Source organism: Cupressus sempervirens, chromosome 1 (genome assembly GCF_028749045.1).
Source record: "Cupressus sempervirens isolate cs-2001-9-10 chromosome 1, ASM2874904v1, whole genome shotgun sequence".
Lineage (NCBI taxonomy): Eukaryota > Viridiplantae > Streptophyta > Pinopsida > Cupressales > Cupressaceae > Cupressus > Cupressus sempervirens.
The window spans coordinates 533206645-533220535 of NC_143118.1; positions in this window are offsets into that span (position 1 = coordinate 533206645).

Sequence of the window (13891 nt, forward strand, 5' to 3'; positions counted from 1 at the left end):
GGGTGATCATTGCACCAAGTTGAGGTGATGAGGTGAGTCAAGAATGTGGGATGGTGGAACAAGAATAAAGCCTAAATTTTTTTCCTTGTGATTCATAAATTTTTCAATTATTTCAATCTTGGTGTTTAAAAATTGCATTCTCACAGGCTTGGGTTCAATGAGAACGCCAATGGGATCAACAAGATTATGATTTCATGATTTTTTTTAGAGGGTTATGGATTGAAATATGCAGGTTAAAGATTATTTTTGGGAACATGAATGGTCAGGGGAGACAAGGATTAAATGTAGGAATGCAATCTTACAGAGAATTTTCTATGGGGTCATAGATCTTGGTGGGCTTTTTAGCAGGAATGCATTCTTATGGTGCAAGAATGTATTCTTGTTAGGTCAAATGATTTAGGGGGCAATGTGAGACTAAGGTTAGGGTGACAACTAGGGGTAAAGGCTAAGTTTATGTTCTTGTAATGATAGAAAAAATGGGTCTACAAATTCTTGTAGGATTGTGGTTCTCAGCCAGTGGGATAACATGTTGGGGTTCAAAATGTAAGATTAAACCAAGAAAGGGGGACCAGACTAGGGTGGGATGGGCTGAGTATGGTTTAAATAGGTAAATATAAGGATAGGGTTAGTTAGTAAGGATAATTAGTAGTGTAATGTAAGGTTGACAGATATTAATTTTTGGATGTAGTGGTCCATAGATTGCTTGGCATCATGGGAGCAACACACATCAGTACTAAGAGTAGCTGACCAGTTCAAGGATGTGGAATAGGTGAGGATTAACACCATTAGGTTTGGGTATCTTGATAAGATGCCTCATAGGTGTACCTACATGGCTATGGGTACATCACTATCTAAGTGATGAAAGGGTGAGTTGACAACCTTCTATCTTTGACATGGGAGATGACGGTGACCTTGGAGGATGTCTACATGATCTTCAAACAATTGATCTAGGGGACTAAGGTTAATGCAATGACAGGTTTAATAGCACAAAAAATAGTGTGAATGTTAGTTAGACATAAAGTTTTATTTAGGATCTAACAATGATAGTTCATGTTGGACCAATACTTAGAAGTGGTACCATAGAGATAGGCACATTTCTACATATGCAAGCTAGTGTCAGGGTATATTGCCCTGAACATATGAGGGACCAAAATTACCTTGACTTTGATTCTGGTCATAGTTCAAATTATTGATATGAGAGTGCTAGCAACATGGGACACTCTTATGTTAGCAAAGTTATATAAATATCTCCATCAAATTATATATCACAATGATGAATCTCACTGATGGAGCATAGGAATTGCCTTGCTCCTACAAGTACAATCTTGGGAACACATTACAATGCTTAGATTGGTCATTAGGCAAGATAGGCATGTCAAGGATCTGATAGTTTATAATTATCCTGAGTCACTCACTGGTCATCACACTAATGATCTTGAATACTACAAGGTTACATTGGATGGGATCAAAGACAACATTTACTTTAGACCATACATGGGGTTAGGACATTGGGGAGAGGAGAAACAACAACTATCTTACACTATCACTCCTAGTTTTTTTTTTTTTTTTCTTCAGTTGGTGGGAGTACATAGCTAAATAGTACCAACCAGATTGGGTTATGAGATAGTTTGGATGATTCTAAGATATTCCTACTATAGATATGTGGTATCGACAACTTACCTAAGATAGGGTAGGAGAGTTCAGTTAGTGGATAGAACATGATGGTTGACTAGCAAGGTGGAGGGATCCACAAGCTATTGCATGGGATTGGTACGGAGGGATGCAAGATGTAGGGTCTACTCAAAGGTATCAGGGTTAGTTCTAGAATCCTTGACCATAGGGAGATCTCAAACACTCGAGTATCTAAGAGGACCAGGGAGGAAATGATGATGTTGAGGTAGGGTAGATATGCTACCTAAGTAGGGGGAAGAGGGAGGTTTTGGTCCAGAGTCCACCTAAGTAGAGGAAAAGAGGGTACTGGAGGAGAGAGAATAAGATCATATGGATGTGGACAAATAATTTTGTCTACAGGTCCTACCAAGTACTCAAGTGTCAATAGGGGGATCAAGTGGTGGTGGATCATCAACTAGGGGCAAGGAAAGTGGGATGAAAATATGACTAGCCTCTCTACAATAGATTTACAATGTTGTGAGTTGGTTACTTAAGAATACATAAGAAAAGATAAACCATATGTGGGCTGAGAGAGACCCATTTTAATCTGAATGAGATAGGTTTCATGGAGGAATGGATCGAATATAGTTAGAGAGGGAAAAATAATGAATCGATAGAGACAAAAAATTAGTGGAGGGGATGATGATGAGGACCCAAGTCATGGTGCAGGGTGGGAGGTCATAGAAAAACATTAATGAGATTTATAGATTACAATGTGACTAGGATAGGTGGGAGGTAGAGATTATGGACCTTTGGGAGAGGGTTGGATTTTATAGGGCTCATTATCATGTTGCAGTGCCAATAGAGAAGATAAACCACTACAAGTGATCCTCTTAATCAAGGATCTTAGGTATATGGATAAGGATGGAGGTTACTAGCAGAAGTAGCTTAAGGGTAAGGGGCTCATAGAGGATAGGATAGAGTTGGAGGAAAGGGCATGAATCATTGCACATAATAGTGGATCAAAGCTTGGGATGAGGAGCAGAGGGAGCTTAGGTGGGAGGGTATAAAATTGGAGTTGTCTAGACAAGTGATTATAGGGCATTTATGGTGCTAGGAGGGATTTAGATTACTCAAAGCAAGCTACAAGAGAGGGTTCTCAGGGTTTTGATAATATCACTACCGCCATCAAGTCCACCTCAAGTTTCCACAACTATAGATCTAGCCATAGTGCCATCGCCAACCATAGACCTAATAGATCAACATGTAGAAAAAGGTACATATGGGTAATGATATACTACATTTTGGATTGACATACTTAAGTATGATGTATTTAGACGTACTATATGTTTGTAGGGGCACATATCCCATTGTATCCTATGGGAACTTTATTATGATGGACTTTGGGACATTGATGGACATTTATTATTCTTTCATGGGAAGGATGCATTCTTTCATTCTTTTGTAGGGAAATTAAAGAATGAAATAATACATTCCACCCATAAAAGAATAATAAATGTCCATTAATGTCCCACAGTCCATCGTACTAAAGTGTATTCAACCCATAGGTGAATAGGAATTAAACATATAATAACTTATCAAAGTAAAATACTATTCATTAATCAAAAGCTTTCTATACATAACAATAATGTTCCATACAATGATTGATGCCAAATACACAAGTGAAAGCTACCTTTATAATATCCAAAATGGTGCTTATGAAATGACACAACCATGTCCACACCAATAATTTCCTAATTACCCATTTTTCTAGACAACATCATCCCCCCAAAATAGAAAAGTCATCTCCTGGTGATTCAAATACTAAAAAAATTAGGAGACAACATACAAACATAGAAACAACATAGAGTAGAGAGGAGGTCATTTCCCTAAAGTATTCTATTGCCAATGCAGCTCATAAAATTGATTAGTGTGGATGCGTAAGTTCTTCTACATTTGTGTGTTAACTTCCACTACCTCTTTTAGGAGAAATGCTGCCTCCATGGCCTGGGCCTAAATTATTTGCAATCCTTGTTCAACCACTTGCAATATATGTACAACCTTCTCATTATCTCACAAAAGCACTGATCACTTAGCTACCCATGCTTCCTAATGGCTAACCAATTCATCAACTACCTTCTCTCAAGCTTCTATCTCGACTATCGTAGACCTCATTGCTACAATCCTCTTTGTTTCCCTATCTGCCTCTATACACCTATGAGCATAGTAGACACCTTTATACGCCCCTACTATCTCATGTGCTAGCTTCTCTATAGTAGTGTTGCATAGTCCCAACTTAGGCTTTGTAGCCCAATTAGCCAACATCTCTAGTGTTTCCACTGCTGGCCATCTCCTAGCCTCAAAGCAGGAGTGAAAATGCTCAAGATAGACCCCTTGAATATAGGCTCAAGTCAAATGTAACTCCTTCCTATGAGTCAAAGCTTGATATCCAATGGTTTTTCATCTCTCCATCACAACCTCCATGGTTCTAATGTATGCCTTGCATCTATCCTCATGTGACCCATGATCCTCTTTTTCCACAACATTAATATCCCACTCCATATCTATATCTATCTTTGCCTCTCCTATGGTAGACATGTCCATATCTGATGTCACCTCCTCATCTCTGGGCACATCCTCAACTGTGGTATTCCAAAATCTTGTGGCTCTAATATGGTAGCTATTCTTGGGGATACCTCTCCCTACCTTAAGGATTGAATGGAGAGACTGACCTCTAGAAGAATGAGCCAAAACTGCTGTCTCAAAAATACATTGGCTCTGTCCATCACCTCAACCTTCTTGAGTTGTGCTACCTATGTCCTCTCAATACTCTCAACTAGCTATGCTGGCTAGGCCTCAACCAATAAAGATGAACATATGGTGACCACACTTTTAGAGCTGATCACATCTAGTCAAACTTGAGGTTTGGGCTCTAGCACATGCATCTCTACTAACTCGATTGCTGGCACTACTGGTGCAACTAGATCTATTAAAACGTTTGGTAAAGTCATAACATCTATGGTCTCTATTCTAGCTTTCAGTGGAGTCATGATAACTAGCACATTTCTTTGGCCAAATGGAGGGATAAGTGAGGTAGTGGCTCTCAAGTGTGCCAAAGTTAGCAATTGGGAAGGGGTGAAAAATGTGGACCCTCTGATTACTGCATCGCTCCCAACTTCTATCGAGGTACTCTCTTTCTCAGAATTGGCCCCATTTATCTATGGCTTCCTCCCTTCCACTATCCATGTCCTCCTATGCCTCCAATGCCTGCAATACCCTCTTCTAATTGGCCACATTTCCACCTGCATCTAAATGCCTCTAGTAGAATACTGGAGGTTCTCCTGGTGCCAATTTTTCCCTCGCTGGAACTTCAAAGTCATTTGCTAGAACTTGATGAAGGGATGCTTCCAGAAACAAGCTAATGGCATGAAGTGGCATAAAAATCTTTGATGCTATAATGTCATAAACTCCTTCATCCTTTCTGTGAGGACCATGGCCCAATCATACATAATACCATTCATGATGTTGTTCATGAATGTAACTTGAGTCAAGGTGATATCTGAGGCCCTACTTTCCCCCATCAACCCGCTTTTAATTACATCCATAATACATCGCTAATGGCCTTCTCAGATGAAATCTCGTCATAGTCCTTAGCTCTTGGTACCTTTCACCATAGACTCCAATTCCTCTAGTGTGAGGTCATGGGCCACGAAGATTACCCAAAATTCCTTGTGTTCTTGTAGCAACTTGTGATTCTTGGTCACCACTTTGTGACCTCCTTAACCAGGAATGCCAAAAACCCTACTAAAATCTCATGGTTTTAAAGATACTGTTATATGCTATGTCTTGTACAAAAATGTACTTATTCTACTGTTCTTGTTGTACATTTCTATAATAGTTCTTAGGATTGACTCAAATAGTTGAATGGAGAATACCGGGAGTTGTATTTCCCAATGTACTTGCACTCATCTCAAAATTTGTTTGATTAAATCTATATCTATAGTCTCTTGTCACCATCTCTGAGACTTACTACCATTCAACCCTTCAAACTAAACTGTGAGGTGTGACAGGTTGGCCTTCACCTTCTATTTCTTGTTGGTAGATGTTGTTGGCCCTACAACTTAGACTCCAAAAGCCAACACTCTTGCATTCTTTTCCATACTATTTTCCTTCAACTGGTCTTTCCACTACCTTCTCTTCCCTACAAACTCCATCATAATGGTCTCTTGTTTTGTCTTCTACTGTAACCAAAAAAATGGTTAGGGTTTCCTCTCTTTTTGTCTTCCATGGCAATGCTTCTCTAGCCACAATTCCTTTTTTGTCTTTTACTCCCCTATAGATATTCTTCTATTTCCCATAGATGCTATGATTTGAATTTTTTTTCCTTTCATACACCTGCTTGTGGCATTGTTTTTCAGTTTTCCATAGCCCTTCATCCCTCTCTATGGGAACTTCTCCATAGAGGTCATTGTTCTTTCTTTTCCATGGATGTTGCTATTTTTGGGCACTTCCTTAATTTCCCACAATGCTCCTTTATCTTTTTCTACATAGGGACATGACACCTTCTTCATGGACACTCCATTCTTCTTTCTCATGGACCTACTCTCCTTCGTCGTGGATGTTGGTTATTTTTTCTTCTTTTTGGTTGGCCTTTATTCACTACAAGTAGTCATGACTTATTATCCATGATATGGGTCTGCGATCACCTATTCACAACTATATGTCTGTGGCTACATGTCTGCAAGACAATGTGTTAGCAGGCCATATATCTGTGGCCACATATCCCTAGGAAATTTCCTTTTTTTTTTTTTTTAAAAACTATTGAAGTCTAATTTATGATGATTCCTTGCTTCACCTCCCTATTGTTCCTGGTAAATTTTTAACTTCGATCCATTTATGGTGTTGAGGATTTTGCACTTGTCTAAGGTCCATAGTTTTATGGATCCATTATCACTGAATTCTCTCACTTTATATGCTCTGAGCCATTTAACCTTGAATTCCCCTAGTTTTATCTTGTTTTAGCCATCGTACCGAATCGCAAGTTGGCCTAACTAAAACCTTGTTCTTTTCAAATGTTTTTCATGCCATCCCTTTAGACAGGTCTGCACTACCTCTGTTGTCCATTGCACTATTAATCTATGTTCATCTAGTTTGTTTAATTGATATTAGCATTCACATAGGCTCTCCATATCTCCAAGTCTATTTTTTATTATAATTCATAGAATTAGGACCATAAATTTGGCTGCTACTATGGCTTCTTGGCCAAGCATCAATTGGAACAATGTCTGTCCAGTTGTGACTTTGAATGTGGTAAAGTAAGCCCATAGTGCCGAAGGAAACTTTTCCTCCTAGTTTTCCTATTCCACTCTGCATGTTTTATATATAATGGCCACAAGGATTTTTTTGGTTGCCTCCATCTAGCCATTAGCTCGTTAGTAATACAAACTTGACAAAGAATGAAAAATCTTGAATTTCTTGTTAGTAATTTGATCACGTGATTGACAAAGTGACCACCTTTGTCACTTGTCAACTGGATAGGTATGCCATAATGTGTGATAATATGTTCATACAAAAACTTTGTCATACTTATTGTGGAGTTTTTGGGTAGTACTTGTGCCTCTACCCATTTAGTTAAATACTCCAAGGCCACCACCACATATCGACAACACCGGGCCCTACTTGCCTTTAGTGGACCCATAAAGTCTATTCCCCATTGTTTAAACAATTCATGGGCATGGGATGAATTTAATGGCTTGAAGTCCCTCTAGAGTGGTTTGTCAATTCTCTAGCATGTATCATAGCTCACACCCATTCCTGTGCATCATTGTAAAGTGTGGGCCACCATAACCCAACAAGCAGAACCTTCCATGCTATTGTGTTGGGTCCCATGTGACTGCTTGCCAGACCTTCATGTGCTTCCCTCAGAACACTCTACACTTCTTCTTCCATTACACATCACCGCATCACTTGATCATGACCCATCTTGTATAGGAGACCATTTATTAGTTGGAAAGTCTGACTCCTTAAGACTAGCTTCCACCATTCTCTTGGCGACATCTCTCTCAAAAATTGAGACATCGATAGATATTCCCTGATAGACTTGTACCATCCTAGAAAAATGACAATTTTGAATAAGTGTGCATTTGAGAAATCATCATTGAACCCTTCTGGTGGCTCTTTGGACCTGATTTGGGAAAGCTAGTCCACAATGACATGACTCTTTCTAGGTCACACAATGATGGTGAAGGTGAATTCCTATAGTAGCAACAACCATATGCTAGTTCTTCCTTGGATAATTGGTTTGTTCACCAGGTACATCAATGCTTGGTGATCCATGTAAAAGGTAAATGGTGTAGCCAATAGGTAATGTCTAAATTTTTGTACTGAGTATACCATCCTGAGAGCCTCCCTTTTAGTGGTGCTATAATTCTTCTTGGCTTTTGATAGTAGCTGACTTGTGAAATACATTAGGTGTTCAAGGCCATGGTCATCAGTCTGTGCCAATGTTGCACCTATGGAAAAGTTTGAAGTGTCCACATGGACATGGAACTCCTTGTCCTAGTTTGAGTATGCCAAGATGGATGCCCCCAATAGTCTATTTTTCAACTTTGTAAAGGTAGTCTCCTGGTCTAAACTCTAGACTTACAGTTCTCCCTTCTATGTCAACTTGTCCAGAGGAAGAGCAATTTGGGTGTAGTTATTTATCAACCATTTATAATATCCAATATGCTCAAGAAAAGACTTGACTCTAGATACCTTCTTTGGGGCCTCCATTTCCATGATCACCCTTACTTTATTAGGGTCGATCTTCAATCCTGACTTGCAAACAATGTGCCCAAGTAGTTTTCCTTAAGGAACCAAGAATTGACATTTTTTAAGATTCAGTGCCCACCTTGCTTGTTGAAACCTCTCCATACATTCCTAAAGTTCCTTCAAATGGTTGTGCTATCCACTGAAGATGGACCAATCATCCAAAAATTCTTGATAGTTGCCTACTGATATTTTGTCAAATATGTGCAAAATGATCCTTTGAAACATAGCAGGTGCATTACACAATCCGAAAGGCATTTGGTTGTAAGCATACACTCCATCCTCCACCACAAAAATAGTTTTCAGCTTATCTTCTTTAGCAATGGAGATTTGGTTATAGCTAGAAAATCCATCCATGAAGGAATACATCTCATGTCCTGCCACTTCTTCTAGAATTGTGTTGGTGAATGGGATTGGGAAGGGATCTTTTATTGTGATTATATTCAGGCACCAAAAATCTACACATCCAGATTTGGATCCCATCCTCCTTCATAGATATCACAATTGGTGACACCCATTCACTTGTTTGAACTTTAAATATTATGCCAGCTTCTAACATTCATTGTATTTTCTCATTGACATAGGTTGTGTAGTTCTTGTTCATTTTGTATGGTTGCTTCTATATAGGTATAGATTTGGGTACCAAGGGTATGCAGTGGACACACATTTCTAGTAGGACCCCTTTTAAATCCTCGTAAGTCCATGCAAATACATATTTATACTCCATAAAGATTTTAAATGCTGTGACCTTTAGTACCGAGTTCCAGTCATCTCTCACCAGTATGTTCCTTGGATTCTCTATATCACCAAGATTAGTAGCCTCTATTGATAGCTCTTCGTATCTTATAGCTTTCCCTTCAAAGTAATGGATGAGACTTTTTTTGATCTTCGCATTGCCTTCTTTGTATTCCATGAACTCCTATGGAAATACCTCCTTCTCATCTTCTGACTCCTTGGTGCCAAGCACATAGGATTGGAAGAGCTCATAATCTTCCATCTACCAATAAAGAAGTCCATTTAGTGAACTGGTCTCATCTCTTGAACATTCTTCCAATTCTAAAATGCCTTTGTCATTCAGATCCATATGGGCTCTTCCCTCATTTGTCTGATGTTCCCTGTCTAACTTAGACTCTGATGACAATGCCATTTCTTCGCTTACTTTTTAGGTTCAAAGATCAATGGAAAACTTCCACCCTCCACTTTCAATTGACAAAAATATTTTCCTTCCAATTGTGATTTACTTTTGCGGTCACCAACTATCCTCTTCCAAGAATGGCATCATATCTTTTTTCTTTAAGGGAATCACTAAAAAATCCAACATAAAAGGCTATGTCCTGATGGTTACTTGTTGAGCCACCAAGGTCCCTAGGGGCTTTATCCCTTGTTGGTCAGTGTCATGCAAGTTGAATGTGGGCAGCCACAAGGTAGGCTTTCCCAATTTCTTCCACATCTCCTTGGAAAGAACGTTCACCTTGCACCCACCATCCACAATGGTGTCTGTTAGGATAGTTCTGAGGATTTCCATCTCGACCACTATTGGGTGTCGATCATTGCTTATTATTAGCAAAATGGGATCTATGGCTAACCCTTCTAGTACCTTGGTTGTTTCTTTTTCTCTGACAGATTTTCATAGGCATTCAATAATGCCATCCTTAGTTGCAATACCATTTTTAATAGGTCTTTAAGTCTAATAGGCACCTCCATTTGTAGCATCTAATTCACCAAGTTGTTCTCTTTCTCTAATCATCTCTTTCGTAGCCTTCATTTCCCCTTCTACATCTTCTTATGCCTCCCATTGTCTTTCCTTCTCTATACGAGGGTCAGGATAGGTGGCCTACTTAGCCTAGTAGCAAGTGACAACCAAAACTTTTTCCTCATTTTCAATGTTAATGAGGTTTACTTGTTTTGGTCAATTAGCATTTTTGTGGTCCCCTGGACCACACCATCACCATAATTTTTGAGTCTCATTCTTTAGACACTCTCTAGCAAAGTGGCCCCACTGGTTACATGCTCAACATTAGATTATGGGACTTCCCTTGGAATCATATTTTATCCAATTCCTGTTGTCATTGCCACCCCATCCTCCTCTGTAGTTGTTTTTATAGCTACTAGATGTGGCATCTTTGTTGCTCTGGATCTCATTATTGGTGTCCAAAGTGGATGGTTGTTCCTGCGTGAACAATATTTTTTCATGTTGAATGGGCACTCCTTAGAATGATCCAAAATTTGATAGATATCACACATTTCTTTTTTAGGGGACGCTCCATTTGGGTGGCTTTTCTCTTTGCAATCCGTACACCATATTTCTCCTCTCTCCATGTGACCAGTGGCTCTCTTCATAGACTTAAACTCTTTCCTCATTTGCTTCAAGTCCTTTTGGAGGGCCTATACTTTCTTTCTAGGTTCCTCCTTGCTATCTACACTAGTTTCCTCATCAAAGGACTCATCATTCTTAGAGGAGGAGGAAGATTTACTTTTCTTCTTCTTCTTTTTTCTTTTTTGTCTTGACCTCACTTTCTAAGTTCAGGGCATGTCACAGGCATCTATATATGATACAGGTGGGACTATCTTTATTGTCCTTCTCAATGCCCAATGGATTCCTTTGAAAAACCAAAATTTCTTTAGTTCATCTATAGGTTGAGTACCCATTTGGCTAAGAAGATCTTTGAGCCTTTGATTGTAGGTTTGAACAGTGTCCTTCTGTTATTTCAAATTGTAGATCTTTGTGACAAACTCATTGTCGTCTCGTAGCAATTGAAATTTTGCTTGAAATTCCTTCTTTAGATTATCCCAAGTGGACATATTCATCTTGTCCATGTCAGAGAACCAATCTATGGCCACTCCCTATAGTTTGGTTGGAAACTGGTTCAACCAATCATTGGTGTCGGTGACCAAGTTGGTGGTCTAGATGGTTTTGCTATATGACAATGCCATACGGGGTCTTCCTTCCCATCACCTATGAACTTTAGGATTTTTTTTCTTTTGAGACATTATTTTCCTCGTCCTTTGGTGACCACTCAGTTGTGTCCTAGAACTATTAGGAGTTGATCTTGGCTCTTACTATGATCACCGTGCAATGTCCTAACACTTTCTTGTGCCCTGGTGTCTTCTGTTGGCCTCGCCTCCCTTCTTACTTCTTTACAAGATCTCTCTCATAGTGGTGTATAGGATGAGTGCATAAAATCTTCTCTTTTATCTTCCAACACTATTAATTTGTGTCATGTTTCCTCAAGAAACTCCTCAATGCTTTGTACTTGTCATTCTGGAAAAATGTGGCACCCCTCGACAATTCTAGTGCCTTTCACGCGATTGCCTTCAATCACCCTCGATGATTCCTTTGATTGCCCCATAGTCTAATCTTTGACAAGTTTTCTTAGCTACCACCTTTTCTTGGCTTGGATTAAACCCCCCTGCATAGATTGTAATTTTTCAACATCCTCCTTCAAGCTCACATTTTTGTTTAAAAGAATGGGCATTTGAAATATACCATTATAAAACAAAACAAAATAGAATGCTCTTTTATTTATTTAATCTATATACATCATGTGTCGACTCAAGTGATAATTGTAGACTCAAGTGCTCTTGGTTCCATGACTCAAAAGCTCATGGTTCTATTTTGCGACATTGTGCATCTCTCTCCTCATAGAAATTCTTGAGGGTCTCCTGGCGATGTTCCTCACACCCTCCTGGCGTCTCTTCTACACCAAGTATGCTTGTGCGATGAGATGGATGAGTTGGTCTAAATTTTTTGGGCTTGCGTGTATAACATCCCACACATTTTTTGGTGTAACCTTGTTCTCCACAGCTTCTCTCCGTACAAAGATTTCAAGGCCTTTGAATTATAGGATGTGAAAATTTTGGGCTTCCTCATGCTCACCTTCAAGAATTTCTATTTTCTCATCCTCATTTATTTTTCAATTGTCTTGTACAGTTATTCCCATTTATCCTTTGCCTTCCATACTATTTTGGATTCTAACTAGCAATGACACCAAATTTTTAGCCTGTAGGTGAAGAGGAAATAAACATATAATAACTTATCAAAGTAAAATACTATTCATTAATCAAATTCTTTCCGTACATGACAGTAATGTTCCATATAATGATTGATGCCAGATACATAAGTAAAAGCTACCTTTATAATATTTGAAATGATGCTTATGAAATGACACAACCGTGTCCATGTCGATGACTGCTTAACTATCCATTTTGCCAAACAACAAAGTGTCCACCGGATACAATGGGGTATGTGCCCCTAAAAACATATAGTACATGCAAATACATCATACATACAAGTATATTAACCCAAAATGCAACACACACACACATTTGTATTTACATACATATATGTGTATATATGTATATACATATATGTATGTAAATATATTTATATACATATATGTGTGTATATATATACATATATATATACACATATATGTATATATAAATATATTTAATTATATACAAATGTATATATATAAATATATATACATATACATGTATATATAAAAATATATATACATATACATGTATATATGTGTATATACACTCATATATGTATATGTATACAAACAAACACACACACATATGTATAGATATACATACGTATACAAATACATGCATACATACATACATACATACATGCATACATGTGTACATACATATATACATGCATACATACATACATACATAAACACACACACACACACACATCTATGTGTGTGGGTGTGAGTGTGTGTATACATATACATATATACATATGTATATGTATATGAATATATATAGATGAGCTTGATTGGATGGGATATGATGTGTGGTTGTAGATTATGTGTCCCATTATATTTATGGTGCTTATCTAATGTGATATTGACATGTGTGATTGGAGGATGCAGTGTTATCTATATGATTTATGATGTATATTTCTAACATGTTCATATAGGATGTGATGCATTGATTATTACTATGCGATTTATGCCTTGTGTGTGATGTGTTATGCAGGTTTATGTGATGTGATGTAATCTTATTTGTGATGTATTTATATGGTGATACAAAATGCGATGCACATGTTCTATTTCTATAAGATTATGAGATTTTATACGAGATGTTGTGAAGATTTACTTTTATATGAGTAGATGTATAATGTAAACATTTTGCACACACCTAAACTGATTGGCTAAAAGTGAACCTAAATGCAAAATCAATTTAATGATCCTACAAATGAAAAAATGATTAATGGTTTGATTATGGATATAAAAATTAATGCACATGACTTACTATGCAATGAGTGGAATGGTAATGATGAATGCAATGAATAATAACTAATACACACCTAAATGTACCTTAAGAGGTAATATAAACTAAATGCAACAACATACAATTAAGATGAAATAAATTTAAATGCAACTGAATGCACTGTAAGATGAAAATAAATTAAATGCATTTATACATAAATTGAAATGAATTATAGGAAACT